Here is a 26,312-nt window from a genome sequence, read left to right on the forward strand (position 1 = left end):
AAATGGCTTTGGATTGTTTTCATAAAGCTTTGATTTTGTATTCCTTATTTGCTTGTGTAGTGATATTTTAATCCATCTGTACATTCACTGATTTTGTAGTATTTATATGATTTGATTGTCAGATATTTATTGATGTTATGTAGTCCAATCTCGCCTTCATTCTTACCTGTGAGTTCGGCTCCGACTCTGCCATACTCTAGCTCGAAATCTTAAATTGGCTCGTGGCTAAAAGGTATCCCATCATGCAAGAGGTCTATTCTCCAGATCTCATTTGCCGCTCGTTACGCTCAGACATGGCCTCGCTTTTGGCCGTGGCTAAGTATACTGTTTATAAACTTTTTATAAACTTTTGACTTGTGTTGCTCAAAAAAGCTATTTTCATAGCTGTGTGTGTGTGTGGTAGTGGTGTTATACTGCCTTTGTTTTGCTTCTCTTGCTGTTTTTGTGGCTTTTTCGTTGGCTGTTTTGGTATCCCGTTCATTTCCTTTCTTCCCACGGGCTAGGCCTGTTTCAGTTAGAGGACCTAGTCCTCCCCATTGTTTCTGTGTGGTCTTTGGTTTGGTGCTCCATTGTGTTAGCTTTTAGTGTTGTTGTGTCTGCCTAGTGGTGCTATCCTGCCTTTGTTTCCCCGGGCTAGGCCCGTTTAAGTTAGAGGACCTAGTCCTCCCTGTAGTCTTTTTCCCGCCGGTTACTAGGCTATTTTTAGTTAGAGGCTCTAGTTTCCCTTCCGGGGTTTAGTTGGGTCAAGTGTGTGCACATATTGCTGTGTACCTGTGTGTGTGTGTGTGTTCTCCTTTATTCAGCATGTCCAAGGATTCTAAGGAACACAGGCCTTTGGGCTTTAAAAAGTGTGTTGAATGCAACAATAAAATGTCTTTGACTGATGGGCAGTCTGTGTGCGTGTAGTACTTGGGGGCTATTCACCTCCAAGAGTCCTGCTTGTTTTGTCATTCCTTCAGTCCCCGTGTACTACAGGAGAGGAAGAACAAGCTAATTTTGAAAGGACTGCTTAAACACTCCTTCGAGGAAGACTTGGCTAAGTCTTCCAGTGCCTTATCCTCTCCAGCTAAAAAGGACAAAAAGACTTCTCAGAAGTGCTGTCCGGCTCAGTCTGTTTCTTCGGAGCCACCAGAAAAAGTTGCTAGAACAGCTTCTTCTTCTTTGGTTCCATTGCCCTCGGTGCCGACAGAAGGTAGTGTCTTGACTTAAGTCCGTATCGGCTCCCAGCGTTTCGGAGCCAGTCACGGATATTTTGGTTCGGAGCCTGTCTCCAGTTATTTGACCGGTTTCTCCTTCACGCAAGTCCCTGTCCATAGGGAGATCCAGATTTCCAACTATATCCTACAGGTCCTCCAAGACCCTTTCCAATGAGGACATTGATAGAGTGGTGAAGAAACTGCTTCAGTCATCAGTGTTGGCCAAATTGATTTTGGCTCCGACCCAGTCGGCTCCGGAGCCTATGGCCTCTTCTTAATTTGTTTTTCCTCCTCTGAGTCTTTCTCTGCCTTCGGAGCCATAGTTGTCTGTTCCAGTAGCCTCGCCTGGCCTCTCAGTTCTGTTTTCTGCTCAGACCCCATCGGCTCCGTCCACGGGGGCGAGGGTCCATGGTTCTCCGGTCGGACCTGAGGGGGAGGGCTCGGATTGATCTTCATAGGTTCCGAGTCTTCCTCTCGGTGCTTCGGCTCAAGTGAGCTTGGACCCGACATCTGCTTCAGACCTCATCTCCTTGGCACCAAGGGCTACTACTCTATCCTCTACAGTTAGTTGGCCTTCGGAGCCGGGGGGGGTCAGCCTTCGAGGTTATGAGGAGTGTGCTGGCCAGGTCGTCAGCTGCATCCAGCACAGATACTCTGCCCCCTCTGGCACCGGTGTCAGTTTTGGATCACCCTCTATCCCTGGGCAGTGGAGACCCTAAACCTCAGGATACCTCCATGAGTGGTTCCCAGCTTTCTGACGACTCCCCAGAGTTTTTGCCTGAGGAGCCCGCCAGAAAGAGATTGTGTAAGAGGAAACACCTTGACTCCCAGGATGAGTCTCTCATGTCGGACACTGACCTCGAGGAGTCAGAGGGGTCCCCCAAGTCATCTTCTGAAGATATCTCTTTTTCAGATATCCTTGAGATCTTGAAGCAGAGAGGCAGCTGGCCCTCCAAATCCCCTTCTCATGAGGAGTCGGTGTTCATGAAGGCTTTCGGGTCTCAACCGTCCACCTCTTGGCTTTCTCCCCTTTCGATGAGCTACTAGATTTTGTCTGTCGAAAGGTGTGGAGAAATTCCTGACACTGTGGAACCGGTCCCTAGGAGACCCAATAAGTTTTTGTCCGCCCCCACTGACAAGGAATATCTAACAAAAGGCGTTCTAGGAGATGACATGGTGGTGGCAGCAGCCACCAAGAAGGAACTTGCTGAAACTTCGTCTATTGTCCATCCGCCTAACAAGGAGTCCCGGTTTATGGACCGGTATGGGAAGCGTGTGTTTACCTCAGTGGCCTTTACACTGCTGTCGCTGAACTACTTGATGCATTTTACAAGGCTCCAGAGAGATCTCCTAAAAGAGCTAGGAGATTCTCTACAGGGTAACATCTCTGGTGCCGTGGCACAGAAGGTCACTGCACAGATGTCTACCCTAAATTCCCTTACCAACTCCTGCATGAGGCTGATCTCATACGCAGCCGTCGGAGCAAGTAGGGCAGCGGGTTCTGGAGTCTCTCTTAGGAGACACTCTTGGATGTGCTTGTGCAATTTCGTGGAGGCCTTCAAGTCTACGTTCACCAACGCCCCCTTTGACGGTTCATCGTTGTTCGGAACCAAGGTGAAGGACACTCTCACTAGGTGCGAGCAGGAAGGAAAACCCCTGTCTGCCGTGGGAGTCTGTTTTTCAATGCCTTCTAGACCTTACCCCAAGGGCCAGAAGGGTGGGAAAATGTGGTTCAGGAAGTTGCAGAGGTTTTTTCAGGATGCACAAAGTGATTCCCTCTCCAGAGGCAGGGGAGGGGGTGGAAATTCAGGTAGACGCCGCCCTAGAAGCAGAGGAGACCCGCGTAACCAGGGGGACCGTGATTCCTTTCGTGGTCCTCCCTACCAGCGCTCCTGAAGGGAGACCCGACTGCACGTCTCTGGAGCCGGTCGGGGGTCGCATTTCTTTATTCCCAGAAGCCTGGCAAGTCATCACCCAAGACGAGTGGATATTAAAGATAATTTCCAGAGGTTATGATATTCCTTTTTCTCCTCCACCACCAACCATGAGGATCCCAGACATTCCATCCAGTCACAAGGATTCTGCGACTTTAGAAATAAAAAAGTTGCTCTCAAAGAGAGCCATCCAGCCTGTCCCCACAGGCCAAGTAGGATTAGGGACTTACTCAAAATTCTTTTTGGTGCCGAAAAGAACAGGGGATCCGAGACCTATCTTGGATCTCAGCCGATTGAACCTTCATGTACAAAAGTCCAAGTTACGCATGGTCACCTTACAGTCAGTACTCCCTCTGTTAGGGAAAGATGTGTGGATGTGCTCCATCGACCTCAGTGATGCTTACTACCATATCAAGATGGACAGGGCATGAAGAAGTCATCTACGCTTCCGGGCTGGGAGCCAGTCATTTTCAGTTTCGCGCTCTTCCCTTTGGACTCACTACAGCCCCCAGGGTGTTCACCAAATGAATGGCAGTGGTAACTGCTCACTTGAGACGTCAGGTATTCCAAGTGTTTCCGTACCTGGACGAATGGCTCCTTTCTGCCGCCACCAGGCATCTACTATTACAGACCAGGGACGCCACAATTACACTGTGCCAAAGGTTAGGAATTATTCTAAATTGGAAAACATCTACCTTGTTGCCCTCACAGCGTGTCACCTTTATCGGTGCTGAACTAGATACAGTGCTCATGAGGGCCTTCTTACCAGAAAAGAGAATTCAGGCTCTATAACAGCAGGTGTACGCCTTACTACCATTGAGGAAGGTCAAGGCAAAAGTGGTCCTCAAGTTGTTGGGGACCATAGCTGCCACGATCATGCTAGATGTCCTTCATGGATGCATCTGCAGTCATAACAACTGGGTTGTCCTGTCGTCAGGCAGCCCTTCAGTCGGCCGGATTCCAAAGTCCGGGTCCGGCTTCGGCTGATGTCGAACTTCACCCGACGTCATCTCTGTTGGTCTTCGGGTATAAAGGCATCAGCCGACGCCATTTTCCTCAGTCTTTCTTGCCGCGTGGCGCCCGAAGCAGAAGCTGTTCGCAAGTGCCGGTCGGTCGGATCCAGAGATTACTTCTACCGAATACTACGAAGACTTCTAAAGCTAAGTACCCCGTTGGGGACTCTTTCTTGCCTCAGCCGATGTCAGAAAAAGTTAATAATTGTTTAACCTGTGGGAAACAAATATCTCATAAAGATTTCCACTCTTATTGTCTGCCTTGTTTAGGCCCAGCCCACGACGTAGCAGCCTGTTTGGCCTGTGCTTTCAACCGGAACGCTTAGCGTCGGTCGGAGTTTGCTGAACAGTTTTTCGGTTCTGATTTTGCGTACATTATGCCGCCGGATCCTCCGACTACCCAATCTGCCAAAAAACGGAAAGATAAAGACCGACAGTTGGGGTGCGGGGTTTGACGCGAAACCATGGTTAAGCAAACGGCGAGTGTCTCGGTTTGCGAAACCGAGAAAACTGATCAAAGTACAGCTGAATCTATCTCTACAACTGAGGCCCCTGCTACCATTCTTGAAACGGCCTCAGAAATTTTATCCACTACGGTGGTTGCCACTGACTTATCAGACACCATTCCCTTGGATGTCTCTACCCCAGCACGTGGTGCTGCTAGGCCTCCAGCAGCCATGTCCATTAAGGCCTTCGCCAGGGCTAAAGCAGCAAAGACTACTAAAACAGTGCCTGTTAAACCCCCTACAACCAGGCCCTCCTCTAGTTCTCAATTGCTTACTCTGGCAGAAGATTTAATTTCATTAATTAGAGGATCTCAATCACACCCAGACAGGGCCTCTCAGCCCCCAGAGAAGAGACCTAGGGCAGAGCCCTGAGCCAGTGTCCTCTGATGAGTCTGCGATGAATCAGACATAACTGATCAGCCAGAGGCTCCTTTCTCCAATTTTGAAGACTCTGATGCTGAAGAATCCATTCCAGCTGCTTCCCCACCAGAAGAATTCTCCTTTGCGGAAACGTTAGATGGCATGCGAGAGCAGTTCCAATGGCAGCAACAGGATTTTCAGACTCCAGAAAAGACTTAGGACCTTTCTGCACCTTCCACAGCACAGGCCCTTAGCTATACCTCCTGTTCTCTCTGTGGTGGATGATGCTTTCAATGATGTCTGCTCCACCAGATTCTTTACCTCCAGCCCCTGCCAAACCAGACGGATTTTACAGGGTGCCAGACACTCATCACCACCTTTACAAGGCCCCTCTTGCAGACCCGAAACTATATCCCAGGGTCCCAAGGCAGTAGCCGACCATAGCAAAAACCCTATTCCTTCAGAAAGGGAAGCAAGGTCATTAGACAGATGGGGCAAAAGGTCTACACTTCAGCTACTCTCTCAGCTAGAGCTTTAAATTGTCAGTTTCACATGATACAATACCAAGAGTTTATGCTTGATCAGTTAACTAAAAAGCTAACCACTGATGAATCTCTTGATAAGAAATATGTATTAGAAATGGTAAATAACATACAACAGGTTAGTAACCATTCCTTAAAATGTGGCTATGATGCACTGGAGGCTTCATTTAGATCAGCCATGACTGGCACAGTGATAAGAAGGCATGCATGGCTAAAGGAGCAAGCTCTACCGGATCATGTTAAAGCTAAGTTGCTAGATGCTCCTATGGATAAGACAAGTTTGTTTGGTACACCTGCCCAGCAGGTTATGAAGAAAATGGAAGAAAAGGCAAAATCTGTTCAAACGGTTAAAGATTTCTTGCAGGTTCAACCCCAAGGTTTAGCAGGAACTGGCCTGCCAAAATTGGTCCTTTCCTGACTCCGCAAGACCTCAAAGGGGCAGGAATAGACGTTCCAGAGGCAGAAACCAATCCAGGGAGGTGCCTACAGAGGGCGACAGTGGCAAGGTAACAACAGAGGCACAGACACAACCTCTGCCACTACACCAACTCAACCACAGTGACTTAACCTAAATCCGCCTACCAGGGAACAAATAGCAGCTCCTAGGCGGAAAATTAACCTTATTTTCAAAGAACTGGCACTATATAACAAAAGACAAGTGGATTTTACAAACCATAGATGAAGGTTACCGGTTCCACTTTCACACTTTACCAGTCAAAAGAGGAATGCCAAATCTACCGCCAAATCAAAAAACAGAGGCTCTACAACAGATAATGCAGTTAGCAAACATGAGAGCTGTGGAAAGAGTGCCAACAGCAGAGCAAGGAAAAAGGGGTTCTACTCCAGACTATTCCTAGTTCCAAGAAAGGAAATAAAGTTGGAGACCAATTCTCGACCTGTCCGCCTTAAATACATACATCATTGTCCCAAAATTCAAAATGCTGACCCTACAGCAACTTCTTCCCATGCTGGGCAAGGAGTGTTGGCTGGTAACCCTGGAGCTCAAGGAGGCGTACCTGCCCGCGCCGACTTGACCAATCTGCAGAAGATACCTCAGATTTCTTGCAGGATCAGAGCACTATCAATTCTCAGGATTGCGCTTTGGCTTATCTACTGCCCAGAGTATTCACAAAATGCCTGGCATCAGTAATCCCATTGCAGACTACAGGAATTCAAATTTACCCATACCTAGACGACTGCCTGCTACAAGGGGACAACAAAAGCAAGCTGACAACATATTTACAAAGGGTCATTTACTTGCTGCAAGCACTGGGATACACAGTCAATCTACAAAAGTCAAGGCTGATACCATCCCAAACAAGGACATACTTGGCTGAATTGGACACAGTAAAGCAGATGGCATTCCTAACAAAGGAAAAACAAAAAGAACTCCCTCTTTACTTCTTGGCACTAACAAAACTGAACAAGTTAACAGCAAGAAAAGTACTGCAGGCCTTGGGCTTCATGGCATCATGCATAATCTTGGTTCCACTTGCCAGACTACATATGAGAAAACTACAGTGGTACCTAAAGAATTTATGGTCTCAACACAGACACAGCCTAGAAACAGAAATCCCACTAATTCCATGCTTAAAACAGGAGTTCCTATGGTGGGCTCAGGCATGCCAGTCAAACCCAGGGCTACCCTTTCGCAGATGTCAAGCAAGCCAGACCATCACAACAGACGCTTCAGACCTAGGATGTGGGGCCCACATGCTGGACAAATGCGTGCAAGGATTGTGGACACAGGATCAACTTCACCTGCACATCAACCTAAAAGAAATGCTGGCAGTAAAACTGGCAATCCAAAAGTTCAGACCATTTCTCAAAGAGGGCCAGTTGATGATAAGGACAGACAACACCACAGTCATGTGGTACATCAACAAACAGGGAGGCACTCATTCATACCCCCTATGCAGAATGACTTTGGAGCTGTAGACCCTGGCACTCAGCTACAACATCCAGTTACAGGCAATATTTGTACCGGAAAAGAATACTCTAGCAGACATATTAAGCAGAACCACATCGGATGCCACGAATGGAAGCTGCACCGACATCTTCAAGAACATCTCAAAGAAATGGGGAATGCCTCAGATAGATCTATTTGCATCACCTACCAATCACCAGCTCAAAAAATTCTGCACAAGGACATTCCACCCACTAACATGGAAAGTGGATTCGCTCTCCTTCAGCTGGAAAGGCCTAACAGCATATGCATTCCCACCTCTTCCCTTGATACACAAGGTATTACTAAAAATCAAGGAAGAACGTCCAAGGATAATCCTGATAGCTCCAAACTGGCCAAGACAACACTGGTACCCACTGCTGAGGAGCATGTCTCGAACAATATGTGGCCAATACCCTGATGCCTTTGATGTTAACTCAGAACAACTACAGCATCATACATCCAAACCTAAAAGCGTTGCAACTGACTGCATGGAACATCACATAGCAGCAGCTAATCCAGAACTTTCCCAAAGAGTTAGAGACATTATTCTTGAAGCACAGACCTTCAACAAGAAGAAACTATGCTGGAAAATGGAAAAGGTTTGTCATTTGGAGTACTGAAAGAGGAAAAGATGTGTCAAACATAGATATGCCTAACATTCTGGAGTACCTAGCGAACTTCTTCATTCAGGCCTGTCCTACTCCTCCATCAAGATACATGCATCAGCTATTTCAGCAGAATACAGCTTTGATCCACCTGTTTTTCTCACCCTTTGCTCAGGCAGTTCCTCAGAGGAATCAAGAATGTAAAACCTCCAAGGAAACCACCATTACCAGCTTGGGACTTAAACTTTGTGCTAGAAAAATTGACACTATCACCCTTTGAACCAGCAGCAACAGCAGACCTACAACACCTGTCATGGAAAACTGCTTTCCTACTGGCAATTACTTCAGCAAGGAGGGTTTCAGAACTACAGGCCTTAATGGCAGTGCAACCCTTCCTAATCTTCCACCAAGATAGAGTGTCCATGAGGACTAATCCTACATTTATGCCTAAGGTGGTATCCAGAGTGTCTTTAAACCAGGCAATCCACCTTCCTACCTTCTTTCCCAACCCACAAAACAGAGGGGAAAGAATATTGCATACCTTGGATGTACACAGACAGCTACGCTACTACTTGGACAGAACAAAAAACAGCAGAAAGACTGACCAACTTTTTGTAGCCTATGCAACAGGAAGGGAAGGAAAAGCTATTTCCAAACAGACAATCTCCAAATGGATAGGAAATTGCATACGATTCTGTTATTCCTTCCATGGAAAACCAATTCCACAGAACATAAGACCTCATTCTACAAGGGCAACAGCCACTACCACAGCCTTCTTACGAGGAGTGGCAACCAAAGACATTATTGAGGTGGCTGCTTGGACCTCCGTGCATACATTTGCCAAGCATTATAATTTGCCTCTATATTCCAGATCCCGAGCAGGGTTTGCCACTGCTGTACTGCAAGGGATCCTAAACACACCATAATCTAGTTTTATCCTCCTCCCCTTGTTGGCTATGGTATTCTACCCAGTTGTTATGACTGCAGATGCATCCATGAAGGACATAGTACAGTTTTGTACCTACCATAAATGTAGATGTCCGAACTGGATAGCATCTGCAGTCAGGATTACCCTCCTCCTTCCCTCTGTGGTACTCCAAGGGTGTTTACCCTCCTAATAGCTAGCTGGTGGGGGGGAGTCTTTTATGGTGTATTTGTTTGTATATATGTGCATACATGCTTATTTTTGTGTTTACCTCTATCCTTTTGGAAACATTGGCATCTATCTAAATTTTAGCCTTCAAGAGGGCTACTGGCATCTGGGGCAAGAAACACTGAGGAAAATGGCGTCGGCTGATGCCTTTATACCCGAAGACCAACAGAGATGACGTCGGGTGAAGTGCGACATCAGCGAAGCGGACCGGACTTTGGAATCCGGCCGACTGAAGGGCTGCCTGACGACAGGACAACCCAGTTGTTATGACTGCAGATGCTATCCAGTTCGGACATCTACATTTATGGTAGGTACAAAACTGTACTTTCCCCTTGCCAGACTACACATGAGGGTTCTTCAGTGGTTGCTTTTCGCCCAGTGGTCACTACAGCATCTTCCACTCTCCCATTCTATTCTAATTACGGACACGTGCAAGCAGGATCTATGCTGGTGGCTTCAGGCTAGCAGTCTCAACATGGGCAAGTCTTTTGTTCCATCTTCTCCAGTTTCCACGGTGACCACGGATGCCTCCCAGATTGGGTGGGGGGGGCATTATCTCGGCAGGACAGTCCAAGGCATGTGGCAGGATCACGAGACCCATTTGCATATCAATGTCTTGGAGATGAGAGCAGTGCTATTAACATTGCAAGCACAGAGCTTTCTCCCTGTAGGGACAATTGCAATCCACTCAGACATGTCAGTGGTATGGTATCTGAACAAACAGGGAGGAACCAAATCATACCCCCTTTGCAGAGAGGCACTTCGAGTTTGGCAGTGGGCGGTGTCTTCCCAACGCTTTCTAGTTGCAACGCATATACTGGGGAAGTCCAGCGTGATTGCCGACAGGCTGAGCAGAGCTATCCTAATGCCTCACGAGTGGTCCCTGAACAATTATGTTGCGGAGGCGATATTCCACAGATGGGGTCAGCCTTGCTGCGATCTGTTTGCCAGTCCCCTCAATGCCAAATGCAGAAGCTACTTCACCCTTATCCCCCCCCCCCCGGAGGGGGAGACACCCAGGGACACTCTGGTTCACGATTGGCCCTCTGGTCTTCTCTACGCCTTTCCATCATTACTTCTGATATCAAAGGTCATTCAGAAAGCACAGTCTTTGGGAAGCACACTGGCCTCGTCAGATTTGGTTTCCCTTCCTTCAACCCTATCTAATGGACAAGCCCTGGATTCTGGACCCAGTTCCAGATCTACTGACTCACATGTCAGGACAGTTCCATCCCTCCATCCAGACCCTCAAGTTGACAGCTTGGCTGCTCCAGTTCCGTCCTTAGTCAGGCGTCATGATTTTTCCCTGGACGTGGTCCATATTCTTTCATCTTCCCACAAGCCTTCTACCAGGAAGATTTATTCCAATAAGTGGAAGAGATTTTCTATTTGGGCCCGTGAGAGACATATTGATCCTTGTACAGCACCTATTTCAGCAATATTAGTATTTCTTTCTCAACTGTTCAGTCAGGGGTCAGCTGCAGCAACCATTAAAGTGCAACTGGCAGCGATTTCTACCTTTCATGTTGCTAATGAGCCCAACCTTATGGCTCATAGGCTTTGTAGGGCTTTCCTGAAAGGGATGTTGTTACTCCGACCTCCAGTCTTTGATCCAATAATGCCATGGGACCTCAATTTTGTATTACAGAAGCTCACCTCAACTCCCTTTGAGCCCGTAGCTACGTGTAACATTAAATTCTGGTCATGGAAGACAGTATTCCTGGTAGCCATAACTTCAGCTAGGCGGGTCTCTGAACTCCAAGCATTATCGATTAAAGCCACCTCATTTGGCATTTCACAAAGATAGGGTCTCCTTAAGAACTAATCCTTCATTTGTTCCAAAGGTTGCCTCTGTTGTCAATATCAAATAATCCATTGAGTTGCCTGTTTTTTTTTCCTGAGTTCTCCAACAAAGCAGAATTTAAGTTTCATCAGCTAGATGTTCATAGACAATTGCGTTTCTATTTACATAGGACAAAAGATTTCAGGAAATCAGATCAAATGTTTGTCTCGTTTTCAGACACTAGACTTCGGGTTCCTGTTTCTAAGGTAACCTTGTTTCACTGGATCTCCGATTGCATCTCATTTATTTATGCTTCCAATGGAAAAGAATTACCCTTTAAAGTGAAGGCTCATTCTGCATGATCTGTGGCTACCTCAGCTGCTTTTCAGGCTAGGATGTCTATGGATGATGATTGTGCTGCAGCAACATGGGCTTCGCCTCATACCTTTATTAGCCACTACAAATTAGATCTGGTCTCTAGAGGCAGATCTTCCTTTGGTTCCATAGTGCTCAAGAGTATTTTTCAGTAAGCTACCCAAGATCAAGGTGCTAGGGATGCTGTCCCACGGGTAAGAATGAAGGCGAGACTGGACTACATAACATTAAGAAGTTATGTACTCACTATAACGTTCGATGTATGTAGTCCATCTAGCCTTACATTCTTACTAACCCTCCCTCCTACCCCATCCTGGAGGACCTGTAGGTATAGTATCTAGGTGTTAGTACTTTCTGTTGGGGTTGTTCTTCTCAGTGTGTGTGTGTGTGTGTGTGTGTGTGTGTGTGTGTGTGTGTGTGTGTGTGTGTGTGTGTTTGTGTGTGTTTGTGTGTGTTTGTGTGTGTGTGTGTGTGTGTGTGTGTGTGTCTGTGTGTGCGAGCTTGCCGCAATCTGGGGAATGGACCTGTTGCATGATGGGATACCTCTTTGCTACAAGCCAGTTGAAGACTTTGACGTAGAGTATGGCCGATTCGGAGCCGAGGTTCGGCTTCGAACCCATGAGTAAGAATGTAAGGCGAAATGGACTACATACATCGAACGTTATGGTGAGTACATAGCTTCTTGATGTGATAGTGTTCAATCTCGCCGTTTGTTCTTACACATGGGTTCGGAGCCGATCCTCGGCTCCGTGCCGGCCTCTTGCAAGCTCTGCATCGAGAAGAAGCTCGAGACAATCTAATACCCACAATCCCCCTCTGCCTTTACCTTAGATCTAGTTTGCTGCTGCTGCATACGCATCGTTGGGAGCTAGCTCGAGAGTTTCTAAGCTAAGATATAACTTTTATTGTTATATTTTATTAGGATACTAGTCTGTTTGATACTTTTCAGTGTTAACTGTGTGATTGTGTTGTGGTTCCGTTAATTTATTGGTACCGTTAACTTTAATTATCGGTCAAATTGTTATCGGGGCCTACACCCTTCATATCTTACCTAGTTGAGAAGAATTTTTACGGATTTGACAATTTTATCGGTTTTGACTAACTTTATCGGACTTGACTGTTTTTACTGGATTTGTCTTTCTTCCTATAATGTCTGAGAAGGTAAAGTCTGGTTTCAAGCGTTGTCAGTGTGGCCAGAAAATGTCGGTCACTGACAACCATAGTTCCTCGTCTACTGCCTTGGCCCTCTCCACTTACAAGAGGATTGCTCCATCTGTCACTCTTTTAGTGGGAGGGTCATGACAGATAGGCAGGAAACTAATGGACAGAGGTCTATTGAAACCGGCTTTCCAAGAGGCTCTGGATGCTTTTGACCAGGCATCAAAGTCCTCTAAGGAGTCGAAGACGTCGGAGCCTAAGTCATCGGCTCCGAGCTCTTCTTCAAAGGTTAGATCACCGGTTCCACAGACTTCGGGGCCGAGTGTTCAACTGGTATCGGTTCCTGAGCCTCGAGTCTTGGAACCGGTGATGGAGCTCCCTCCTTCGCCATATTGAGGTCGGCTCCGTCTTGGTTCCTTCGACACGTTCTTCCTCCAAACTTTCGGATGTCGATGTGGATCGTGGTGCAGAAGTTATTGGAGCATTCGCCCTCTCTAAACTTATTTCGGTTTCCACCCAGTTGGTGTCGAAACTTGAAGGCCTTCCTGTATCTCCATCCATTCCTCCTCGAGACCGATTCAGTCTTTGGAGCCGGAAGAGGCTGATCTACTGATTGTGGAGCCCTCGGGTCCAGAACCGTCTTTTCTCGGTCTGTTCCCTCACCTCGACTCCGTCGGACCGGTACCGAGTCTCGGAGCCGACAGTCTGTTCTTGGTTCGGGCGAGTCGAACCGGCGTGTCGGTTCCGACTCTCCCCGGGGCCTCGGCGGATCGATTCGGCTCCGTCCTCGGGTCGATGCCTTGTGCCTGTGTCGGGATTCTTCCCATTTCTTGAACCGGGGACTCTTCGATGCGGGACCCGGAGCGTTCGACCTGATGAGGAAGGTGTTGTCTACCCAGACAACCACATCAGTGGAAGCAGTTTCTCCTCCCCATAAAGGGCCTTTGTCTTCATCTGCACCCACGGCCACATCCAAGCGTCGGGCACCAGTGTCTCAGCCACCCCTGGAGGTGCCCCTCTTCTTCGAGGCTTCTTGGATGCTCCCCACGAGGAAGTCCCTAGGAAGAGATTGTGTAAGAGGAGACACTTGGATTCTCCACAGGAATCCTTGACATCTGACACTGACTTAGATGAGTCAGAGGGGTCCCCTAAGTCACCTTCAGAAGATGTCTCTTTTTGACATATTGGAGATCCTGAAGCAGAGAGGTGACTGGCAGTCCATTCCCCTTCTGAGGATGAGTCAGTTCTGCTGAAGGCATTTGGTGCTCGCCCTTCCTCCTCCTGGGTCACTCCGCCCTTGACGAACTAATGGAACTAATTGCTCAAGGCGTGGGAGGCTCCTGACACAGTGGAACCTGTTCCAAGGAAACCTAACAAGTACATCACAGCACCTCAGGATAAGTCCTACCTTACAAAGGAGTTCCAGTAGGCGCTATGGTGGTGGCAGCAGCCACGAAAAGGAGATGTCGGAGTCTACTTCGTCTATCCATCCTACTAATAAAGACTCTAGGACGATAGATAGATACGGGACGCGCATTGTAGTTCAGCCGCTTTTTCCATGCGGTCCCTGTACTATTTGACCCTCTTTACACGCCTACGGAGGGATCTAGTCAAAGGGTTGGGACAGATCCTCCAGGGTGCTACAGATGCAGCTGTCTCAGAGAAAGAGAGAGCGGAACTAAAAACCCAAACAACGATTGTTAACTCGTCCATGAGGCTGATTTCCACGGCGAAGGTTCGAGTAGGGCAGCAGCTTCAGCGATTGCTCTTCGTAGACAATCCTGGATGCCTATGCTCCTTGGAAGCCTTCAAGTCTTCCTTTACAAATGCCCCAGTTGACGGTGCCACTCTCTTTGGCCCCTAAGTAAAGGAGACCCATACCCGGTGTGAACATGAGGGAAAGACTCTGTCTGCTGTCGAGTCCGTTTTCCACCCCAACCAGACCGTACCCCAAAGGGCAACGGTGGAAAATGTGGTTTCAAAACCCCAAGGGTCTTTCTCAGGCACACAGGGTGATGCCCCTCTAGAGGCAGAGGAGGGGCAGAGGTGGAAGACGCCCTGGCGGCAGAGGGGTCCGCAACATCAAGGTGACAGGGAAACACTCCTGGTAAACCTTTCCAGCACTCCTGAGAGGAGGCCCGACTGTCCTGCTCTGGAGGCAGTCGGGGTGCGCAGCTTTATACCCTCAGGCCTGGCAAAATATAACTACAGACAAGTGGGTAAAAGCGTGGTTACCAGAGGTTACAACATACCCTTCCTATCTCATCCCATCCCAAAGAAAAGACTCCCAGATGTACGCCCCATCTGAGAGCCAGCAGCTTTAGAAATTTCAAAGCTGCTAGAAAAAAGAGTCATCCAGCCAGTCCCAGCGGACCAGCAAGGATTCGGGACTTACTCAAGGTTCTTTTTAGTTCCAAAGAAAACAGGGGACTGGAGGCCCATTCTAGACCTAAGCTACCTCAATACTTTCAAAAAGAAAAGTTCGAATGGTCACGCTTCAATCGATCCTTCCATTCTTACAGAAGGACGAGTGGATGTGCTCAATAGATCTAGAGGATGCATACTACCACATCAAAATGGCCAGGGCATCCAGAGATCATTTGCTTCGGCTGGGAGCCAGTCACTTTCAATTTCGAGCCCTGCCCTTTGGTCTGACCTCAGCCCCAGGGTCTTCACCAAATGCATGGCAGTGGTAGCGTCTCACTTGAGACGCCAGGGATTCCAGGTGTTTCCGTATCTGGACGACTGGCTCCTTTCGCCACCCCGGCCAACTACTGCAGGCCAGAGACTTTGTTCTTCAACTGTGTGTTCACCTAGGGATCTCCGTAAACTGGAAAATCCTTACTTCAGCCATCACAAAATATCTTGTTCATAGGAGCAGAATTAAACACACGTCAGTTGATTCTGAGGCTTCCCCCAGAAAGGATATTATCGCTTCAGACTCATATACGTCTTCTACTCTTGTCAAGGAAATCTCCTGCAAAACTAGTACTGAAGGTGTTGGGCCTCATGTCAGCCTCCCTTATTGCAATTCCCCTGGGAAGGCTGCACATGAGAGTTCTACAATGGCTACTGTTTGCACAATGGTCGTTTCAACAACTACCTCTAACACACGAGATTCTTATAACAAAGACATGCAAAACAGATCTAAACTGGTGGCTTCAAACGTGCAACCTTTCCAAGGGAAGGCCGTTTGTGCTACCCACCCACAGTTACGGTGACCACGGACGCTTCCCTGATAGGGTGGGGGGGCATCTTTCAGGGACAGACAGTCCAAGGCGAATGGACCAATTTGAAGTACAATCTGCACATCAATGTTCTAGAGTTGAGGGCAGTGTTTCTAGCGTTGCAACACTTTGCTCCCCTTCTTCCTCTAGGGACTATTGCAGTTCAGACGGACAACATGTCTGTAGTCTGGTACATAAACAAGCAATGGGGAACCAAGTCCTATCAACTATGCAGAGAGGCCATGAGAATTTGGCAGTGGGCGGAGTCCACGGGTCGCTTTCTAATAGCAACGCACATCCCGGGTCATCCAACGTCATAGCCGTCAGGCTGAGCAGAGCAATTCTGTTACCGCACGAGTGGTCCCTAAAACAGTCAGTCCCGAAAAGGATTTTTCGCCCGTGGGGCCAGCCTTCCTGCGACCTGTTTGCGTCTCCAATGAATGCCAAATGCAGGAGCTACTTTGCCCTATTACCCTCCAGGGGAAGTCCCCAGGGGCGCACTGGTTCTGATTGGCCCCGGGACTTCTATCGCATTTCCTCCATTTCCTCTGATATCAAAGTTTCTCCAGAAAGCTAGGAAGCTACACAGGACGATAATCCTCATTGCCCCATTCTGGCCTCGTCAAATTTGGTTTCCCTTCCTGAAGATACACTGCATTCGGGGACCATGGATTCTGGACCCAGAGCCAGATCTATTGACTCACTCGTCAGGGGTTCCCCATCCAGCCCGGTCACTCCATCTAGCAGCTTGGCTGCTCCAATTCTAACTTAGCCAGGTCTGATCTTTTGTCACCAGCAGTCCAGGATATATTGGTGGCTTCATAAAGCTTCCACTACTAAAACATATACTAGCAAATGAAAGCGATTTGTATTCTGGGCGAATACACATCATGTGGATCCTTTACAGCTCCTTTGAATAAGATATTAGAGTTCTTAACGGACTTATTTCATCAGGGTGCTTCTCCTGCTACTCTAAGAGTTCAATTGGCTGCCATTTCAATTTCCATGTGGAAGAATGTGGAGCTCCTGTTATGGCTCACAGACTTTGTAAAGCCTTTTAAAAGGAGTTTTCATATTAGACCACGGTCAGATCTCACATCACCTTGGAGTCTAAATTTATTGTTATCTAAATTAATGTTGCCCCTTTGAACCGCCTCTTCTTGCCCATTAAAATTTTTGTCCTGGAAAACTCTCTTTCTGGTAGCCATTACTTCCTAGGCGAATATCTGAACTTCAGGCTCTCTCCATCAAGCACCCTTATTTGATCTTTCACTCTGACAGAGTTTCTCTTGAACCAATTCATCCTTCCTCCCTAAAGTGTGTTCTATTAACAATATTAATCAGTCCATTGAATTACCCACTTTCTTCAAAAACCACTCCAACAAAATGGAGTACATGTTACACAAATTGGATGTTCACAGACAGCTAAGATTTTATTTGGATAGAACAAAAGATCACAGAAAAACAGATCAACTCTTTGTGGCTTTTGCTGATAGCAGGAAAGGACTTGCAGTTACCAAAAGAACTCTTTCTAAATGGTTAACGGATTGTATAATCTATGTCTACGATTCTTCAAATCAAACCCTGTTACACAAACCCAAAGGACATTCCACAAGGTCAGTGTCTACATCTTTGGCTCATGCAGCCCGCCTACCACTGGACGCTATTTGTGCAGCTGCTACTTGGTCTAAACCGCATACATTCATTTCTCATTATAAGGTAGACAAGGTTTCTAGGGACAGGGCAACCTTTGGTTCCACTGTGCTCAAGAACGTCCTCCCGTGAGTTCCTCAGGAACAAGGAGCTAGGGGCGCTACCCATGTGTAGAACAAGCGGCAAGATTGAACACTATCACATATAGAAGTTATGTCCTTACCATAACGTTCCATGTGGAGTGTTCATCTCGCTTTGTTCTTACAGTCCCACCCTCCCACCCTTAGGAAGAACGTTCTTTGATGCCTGGCCAGGAGCATTCTGCTACTGTTACAATATTGTGTACATAGTTGACATATATATATTTTTATATATGTCTGTCTGGCTATATATATATAGTTATGTGTAGATTCTTTCTGTACATATGTGATGTGAGCATGAGTGTGCTATTCTGTAGATTGGTTTGCTTGCAAACTAGATCTGAGGTAAAGGCAGAGGGGGATTGTGGGTATTAGATTGTCTCGAGCTTCTTCTCGATGCAGAGCTTGCTAGAGGCACGGAGCCGAGGATCGGCTCCGAACCCATGTGTAAGAACAAAGGCGAGATGAACACTCCACATGGAACGTTATGGTAAGGACATAACTTCTATTTTTATGCACCTGAAAGAAATACTATTTCATTTTGATTCATGGAGGTTCTGTAGTACAATCAGATGCCCTCTCACAGTAAAGTCTCTGATATGGGCTGTGAGAGTCTTGTTTATGCGTGACTTCTTGCAGTATGTTGTATTGGATTCTTTTTCTTCAGCATTTATCATTGTACGTTGTAGAATGTAAGCATTGTGCCATTACTACTGACTCTGTCTCAGTTACCTGTTCCTTCCTTTCAGACACTGTATGAAATTATCCAGTTGCAAGTATAGTGATTTGTTTTTCTTCTGCACCAGGCCTTATTAATCCTAATTCTGCAAAAAAAAAAAAAAATTGTTATGCATTTCACACCATCTTGTAATTTGTTTCCTAGTCTGGAAAAAAAATGCTGTTTTAAGCCTCTGGCTTTATGAAGAGCATCTTAGTGTAATAGTAAAAAAAAAAAAAAAAAAAACTAAGGTGCCTATAATGACCCTAATTGGTTTTATCCCCTGATTAACCTACACCTCTTCTTTTAATGGAAAGTTGTAACCATTCATTGCTGATAATACATGAACTCTTACTCCAAGTTTCTGTATAAGGCCCCTGTGTGTAACAGCACAACCTTGATAGGTTCAAAGATGCTCACTAGGCTGTTGATCTATGAGGCTCTTAAGAAGCTTAGCCCTGCATTCCCATGGGAATTATTAGCCTTTGTACATTGGTAAATGAGTCTCCAAAGATGGACCTCACAAGTATATGTTGGGTACTTCCGTGTTTCCCATATCTATGAGGACTATTGTTGCTAACCCAGGGGTGAATTGGCAGTTACCCATCATACATCCAAGTTGCATTTCTATATTTGGGGCCAGCCCTCTTGTAGGATCATGGTATCCTCTGGAGAGTTTATGATGGCACTAATTCTGCAGTTGTCTGCAAACGTGGTTACTCGCAATCCCTTAACTTAAGTTTTTACCTTTTAAGAAGTAAATGGAAAGTGACCCAAGGATTGAACCTTGAGGAACTCCACTTGTGACAGGTCTTTTGGAGGAGGTAAGATCACCTACCCTTACTTCCTTTGTTCTACTTGAGAGCCAAATTGCACTCCAGAAATTTACTTAGGGGTTAACATTTTCTTGGGAAAGTATCTATGATACATGTGCGTGGGATGGTGTAGAATGCCTTTGCAAGGTCTAAAGAGGCAATGTATACTGATTTGCCCTCATCCATTGCCTCAGTGACTTATTTGAAGAAGTCAGACCAGGTTAAGTAGGCAGGACCTGCCCTTTGTTTGAATCTGAACTGAGTTGGGTCGAGAGTCTGTTGGTCATGTATATCCCTATTTATTAGTTATACAGTCCTTTCTATTGCTTTGTAGATGAGGGAGGTCAGGCTTATGGATCTGTAATTACTGGGGCCTGTTGTAGTTTTACCTGTGCAAGAAGATGACTATTGCTCCTCTCTATTCTTCTGGCACAAAGCTTGTTTTAAGGCTAATGTTGAATAGCCTCTTGTAGATGGTCCGACAGTTCAAGTTTTAGGCTAGTCAGTAGGCAGCCAGGCGTGTTATCTGGCACCATAGAAATTGTGTTCTTGGCCTTAAATAGTCCATTGAGAACTTTGTTCTTGGGAGATTTGGGGCGGGGCGTAGTTGTAGGTATTCGACCTGAGAATATTGTGAGGGAGAGGGGGTGAAGTTAACACTAAATTTGTTCACTACTAGATTGTCTATGTCCTGTAGGTCTTTGTATGTGATAGCCTAGTATGAACCTATGAACCTATCTGCCCTGGGGCATTTATAAGCCTAGCCCGATTGTGTTTGGCTTACGCCACCCCTTGATTTGAGTATACTGTGCCCTTTTTAAAGTTTAGTTTACTGTGCCTCTGTCTAATAGTGACACGGAAGTAATCCCCGGGACAAACCTACGATCCCCCATCCACTCATCAAGATTCTTCTTGAAGAGAGTCAGTGAGAGGTGCTCTGCCTAACATGAATTGGAATTCTATTCCAGAGCGAAGGGAGCCTCTGGGTTATGAATCCTGTCCCTCCAGCATGTTCTATTTATTTCTGTGCTGAGGTTCAAGTCCCTCGAGCACGTGGCTCTAAGGGATTTAGATTTACTGAGGTGGAGCATGTCCATTAATTCTGGGTTGGACATAGCTTTATATGTCAGGCATAGATAGCTTCGAAGTAGGCGGTATGCAACTGAGTAGAGCTGGAGTTTTTTTAACCGAGCAGCATATGGCATCTGTTTGAGTCTCTTGATCCTCCTGGTGAGGTACTTTTGGGGTCTTTCTAATTGCTGCAGGTGTCGGGTAAGGTGCATCCCAAAGGGGGCATTGTATTCTATGATGGGCCTGATGAGGGATGAATAAAGGGGCGAGATTACCTCTCTTGATCTAGATGTGAATCCTTTCATGATGAGGTGAGCTATGTAGAAGGTCTTTCTAACCACTTTGGCAATGTCTGGTTGTCAAAGGAGAGATTGCTATCAACTTGGGTCCCCAGATCCCTAATTACTTTCTCTGTACTTAATGAGTTACCACCTATGTGGTAATTTGTGGGCACATTGTTTTTGCCAAAGGGTATGACTATACACTTTTTGGCATTTAGCTTTAGACCATGGGTCTGGCACCAGTTATCCGTCTCTGCTAGACCTTTTTGAAGGATGTTTGTGTCAGCTAGAGAGTCGATTATGGCGCCCAGTTTGCAGTCATCTGCGAACTTGGTGAGCCATAGTCCTCCCACGTTGGCCTGTACCTCAGAAAAGTAAAATACCGAACAAGAGAGGTCCCAGGACAGAGCCTTGTGGGACGCCACTTGTGACCGGTTTCGAGTCTGACATGGCTCCAGCAACTCTGACTCTGTGGGTTCTGTCTTTGAGCCAGTTTGCGACCCATCTTGTGACATATAGGGGTTTATATTTAGGCTGGATAGCTTATCTATAATGCCCGAGTGGGATATTGTGTCAAATGCCTTTGCGAGGTCCAGATAGGCTGTGTGGACTACCTTCTCTTCATCTATGGCCTTGGTGACTGTTTCAAAATAGTCGACCAGGTTCAAAAGGCAGGACCTGCCCTTGACGAAGCCAAATTGGGTAGGATCTAGTGTCTGTAGGTCCCCAGTGTCTTTGTTTATGAGTTCCATGATGATCCTCTCCATAGCCTTGCATACTAGGCTAGTCAGGCTTATGGGGCGATAGTTTCCAGGGTCCGCAGAGGCACCACCTTTGTGGAGTGGGACCACTGTTGCTGTACGCCATTCTTTGGGCACATATCCTGTAGTGAGGCTGAGATTGTACAGCAGTTTTACTTGAGGGATTAGTTCTTGGAGTTCATGTAGGACGCAACCCGGGACGCCATCTGGTCCCATGGAAGCAGTGTTTTTTGCTTTGGAGAGGGCGGCCTTCACCTGAGCATCAGAGATGTTTGGGAGGCTGCACTCTACTGGGATAGATACTTGCTCTTTTGGGGGGGTGGGGGGTGGAGAAGTTTGCACTGAAACCTGTCTGCCAGGATATTGGCAATGTCTGTGGGTTCAGTGTATTTTTTGTCGTTTAGAATCAACTCAGAACAAGTCTGAGAGTTGCATCCCAGGTTCCTAACATAACTGAAAAAAGCCTTATGATTGTCTTTAGTGTCCTGTGCAATTTTTTTCTCGAAGCTGGCCTTGGAGGATTTTATGAGGGATCGTAATTTTTTGCTAGTACTGATCAGAGATGCCTTCCCTTTTAGGGATTTTGCTCTATCATGTAGTAGCTTCCTCCTTCTGTTGTACAGTTTATTTATGGCTGTGGTCCACCAGACTGGACGCCTGCTTTTGGATGATTGGGTCTTGATTTTGTTTGGGATAGCATGATCCATGCATTCCTGGAGATGTCCGTAGAATGCGTTTATATAGGATTCTGCAGTTTGGGCCGTAGTTTCCACTGGCCTTGGAGCCTTGAAGGATTCCACTTCAGTTTTGAGAAGTGTGAAGTTCGCTTTTGAGAAGTTTTTCACTGTGGTTTTTTGGGCTGGGGGTGGGGTCGGGATGTGGATATCCAGTGAAATTAATTTATGGTCTGATCTTACCAATGAGGGATATACTTCTGGTATGGAGCATAGAGTCCCCATGTTGGTAATGATCAGGTCTAGTATGTTTTTCCCTCTTGTGGGAGTGGTGACTAGTTGTTCCATAGCATTTGAGTTTATAAATTCCAGGAACCTTTGGGCTAAGGTGCTGGGGCTTGAATAATGCTCCCAGTCTATGTTTGGGTAGTTGAAGTCGCCCAATATAATGGTGTTCGGAGAGATCTTAGTGTTCTCCAATGTTTTCAGGAAAGCCGAGTGGGATTCCTGACTTTGAGAGGGTGGTCTGTAGGATGCTATAAACTGAAAAGCAGTCTTGCCCACTGTCAGTTGCACATGGATGGTCTCCAATACTTCGTGCACTGACACTAACCTGGAGGTATGGATATCCTTGATAAATATGGAAACTCCCCCTCCTTTTGTGGTTCAGTCCGGGTTTTGGGGCCGAAAAGCATGATATGAGGTATAACCTGGTAGTGCTGGGGTGCTCTCTGGAGCCTTGAACCAGGTTTCTGTCACTGCACAGATATCGATGTTCTCCATACTGAGGAGAACTTCGAGTGCATGCATCTTAGGTTAAGACTTCTGGCGTTTAGCAGCATTACCCTTAGTTTCTTGTTCCTTGTGCTGTCTATGGAGGTGGGTTTGACTTTTGAGCCTTGCCTAAAAAGGCACTATGGGGTGGCAAGAGCCTTTGCCAATATCCAAAGCCCAGGGTGACAGGTGCAAACCGTCCCTAGCGAAGCAACGTGGCTTGTCGAGCATGTCATCCCAGGCTGACAGACAATGGATCCCCTTTGAATGACACCAAAATTTTAGCCAGTTGTTAAAATCGATCATTTTGTCTTTATACTGTGGCATCATTCTAGGTGAGGGTAAGATGCTGCTCAAGGTCAGGGTCATACCGGCCTGGGCTACATGATCAGAGAGCTCCTCTATGTCTCTTTTCATGTAGTCGAGGGAGGTACGTCTCAGGTCATTCACGCCAGCATGTACAATGACTGAGTCATATTTCTGTTTGCTTTGGAGTGACCTGAGTGCTTGCGTTATGTGGTGGATCCTAGCGCCCGACAGGCAGATCACTGTGACCTGCTCTTTATTCAGCCTGGTGAGCGGGACGTCATTGTGTCTGACAATAGAGTCACCTATTACAAGGGTATCAGGTGTGTTATTCAGCCTTAAGGGCTGTGACTGCTTGGCACACTGACTTTGTGTGCTATGTGTTGTACGCGTTTTGTTTTGGGGTAGCATTTGCTTGGATGTCTGCTTTGGAGGTCTCTGTTGCTTAGGTAGATTTTTATTTAGAGCCTCTGAGTATGTTTTTGTGTTTTTATGTGTTTGGTTCGCTGTTGTGGTGGGACTATGTGATACTGGAATTGTGTTGTGTGAGGTTACTTTCTTCTCCTGACTGGTTACACCAGTTTTGAGATGAGAGAGCTCAGCCTCCAATTTGGCTATATGGTTGCATCTCTCACATATATTTGAACCTGTTTGGAGGAGAGGGTTGTCCGTGTATATGAGACAGTTGTAACATTGCCTCAAAATTCTCAGATTCACCAGCTGGTCTGGAGAGGAAACCATTGACCGACCTTTGGACATGCTAGAGTAATATAGGGAACTGAATTAAAACGGACCAATAGGGGACAAGGTAATCGTAGAGAGTATAAGAGTAAGTAGTGCTTATGGTTTATTAGTGCTAACTTGTAAGATTACTTATTTGGACCAGTGAGGGGCCTTAGAATGAGAATATGGTGTTTAATTTGAGAGATAGAGCAGTTGTAAGGGAAAAGAGAAGAGCAGACTTTGTGGAGCCAGGAATAGTTTAAACCCAATTGGACGGCGCTGCCCGATGTTGCTCTATGCGCAAAAGAGGGTTTTAAGAGAGGGAGATCAAGGAGTTTGGAATTGACCCAAAATGGCCAATAAAACTACAGTTACAAGGCAGTACCCACTCCCACAGGGGCAGGCAAGCTGCTCAATGTTTATCACTGCCACTGATGAACACAGAGACTTCCCTTTAGCCCAAGCAAACAATGGCCTCCAAGAAACTTACAAACAGTTCAGAACAGCAAATCTGTAACTGAACTTTTAAATCTCAGAAAAATGGGAAAAAACAAGATTTTGTTGTTTTTGTTTTTGTTAAGGAAAGCAGAGGTTCACAAGTATCAACAAGTTAGAACAGTGCAGTAAATGACCCCACACTTGAGTGCTAGGCCAGAGACAGATAAAATGCAAGTTTTAAGAAAAAAACGATTTTAAAAATAAGTGCCGGCAGGAAATTCAGTAATCAGCTCTAGGTTGTGTTCTAAATACAGTTACCAACACAGAAATCAAGTTTAACAAGCTAGAAAATGCTCAAAAGTAGGCGGCAATGCAGAAAAACTTAACAAATAATCTGAAGCAAAATACTTAAAATCTCAAAAGTGGCTCCTTTCTTCTCTCAGCGTTTTCTCCTCTTGGTGGGTGCTTCACCAACAGCCAACAAGTCCAAAAAGACCAAGTGATGTCATTTATATTACCTCTTCACAGTGCTGGCCATTGTTGCTGAAATTCCTAACATAGTTATAAAAAGCTTTGTGGTTATCTTTTGCCTGGATGGCTATTTTTAACTCCTAGCTGGCCTTGGTTTAATTTGATCAGGATTTAGAGTTCCTTATTTAGAGTATTTTTGTCTTCTTGAGATGTAGATTTATTTCTGCTTAAAACGATTTTTTTTTCTTTTATTGCAGAGCCTGGTGTTTCATCATTGTTTTTGAGTTTTGTATTGTATTTATTTATGATGGAGACATGCATTTATGCAACTATTTGTATGTGTATAGAACTTGGCAATAGATTCCACACAACAGATCAATTTATTTTTGTTTAAAAGTGAATTCACAGAAGTGATTCTAATCCAAGTAAGCCACAATGGCCAACAACAAATCCAAGGCTCTGTGAGGTATAGAATTGAGGAACAAAGGGTAGTAGAAAATCAGTCCAGTCAGCAGAACAGATCTGTAATAACCAGATGCAACAAGCTTGTACCTGAGGCTGTGAATTACTGCTGAGGCCTACTTTGCTAGTTTATAATAATGCAGTTAAAGACATTTCAAAAAGCTGTAAGTGCATTTTCTTTAACAAGCAAGTTATAAAAAAGCTTACTTCCGTTTACAGTAAATCGGCTAAATGTTCATGTTTGGCCTTCCAAACACTTTGGTGAAGATTAAGTATTTTTATTTTACAGAAAACAATAAATCACTTCTACTTTAAGACTTGATTTTCACATCAGTAGAACAGTAAAGCTGTAACTTCACTTGCAGACGACATCATGTACTTCTGTAAAAAAACAAAGTGCTAAAAATAGCAAACGCACTGGTGCATCTAGACTTTTAACCTTACATGAATAGACTAGTTTATACAGACTGCTTTGGTTCCACATAAAAAAAAGTCTGTTTGAAAAGTTGGACCACATTGAACCACATTTCTTCCATTACTTCTGATCATCAACCAATCTACTGCACAATGTATCATCTGAAAAATAACCTTCGTTGTCATTGTAGGTGGTCATAAAAGAAGTGAATATTACACAAGGGCTATGTTTCAGAAACATATTGCCCATTTGTTTATTTTAGTAGATTGTGTTATAACTTATTGTATTTATTGGCTGTACATTGCATCACCTTCCCATGTGACTAGCCTAACTTACTTTACATTGTACTTTAATTATGTATGTTTACATTACAGCAATACCTATTTTTTTAATCACTCAGAACTGTGTCTACCTAAGATAAGAAGCTGTACTGTACTTACTGGCCCCATGTTTGCCAAATAAAGTGAATTACCAGTTTGTCTTTAAGGCAGGGAATTTGTGGTACAGGTCATCTTCTAACTTTCTAACTCCTGTGGTAAGTTTATGCCTGAAAATCTATGCAAATGTTAAAAATTATTTACTTTTCCTGTTTTGGCAATCCTCCACTGAACAATAGTGCATCTGTATAAGACAGTTACTATAACAATATATCTTCAAGGAGAGGTCACATTAACAGTAAAGCTTCCTCCCACTTCCACCACTTGGAATTGTATATATTTAGTTACTTTTATTTCCATCCATAGCCCCTTTTCCCCATTTTTGCACATGGGTTGGGGTGTCACTTAAGCTGTGACAATCATCTAGAGCCAA

At 45.6% G+C, this 26,312-nt stretch overlaps 1 protein-coding gene across 3 annotated transcripts in view; it reads left to right on the plus strand.

Annotated features, from left to right (window-relative positions):
* SLC25A51 (solute carrier family 25 member 51) overlaps nucleotides 1-26,312 on the plus strand; it is a 197,763-nt gene that overhangs the window by 86,947 nt on the left and 84,504 nt on the right. The gene's annotated exons all lie outside the window — the stretch shown is intronic.

Source organism: Protopterus annectens, chromosome 17.part0 (assembly GCF_019279795.1).
Source record: "Protopterus annectens isolate FY-2018-M chromosome 17.part0, PAN1.0, whole genome shotgun sequence".
NCBI lineage: Eukaryota > Metazoa > Chordata > Ceratodontiformes > Protopteridae > Protopterus > Protopterus annectens.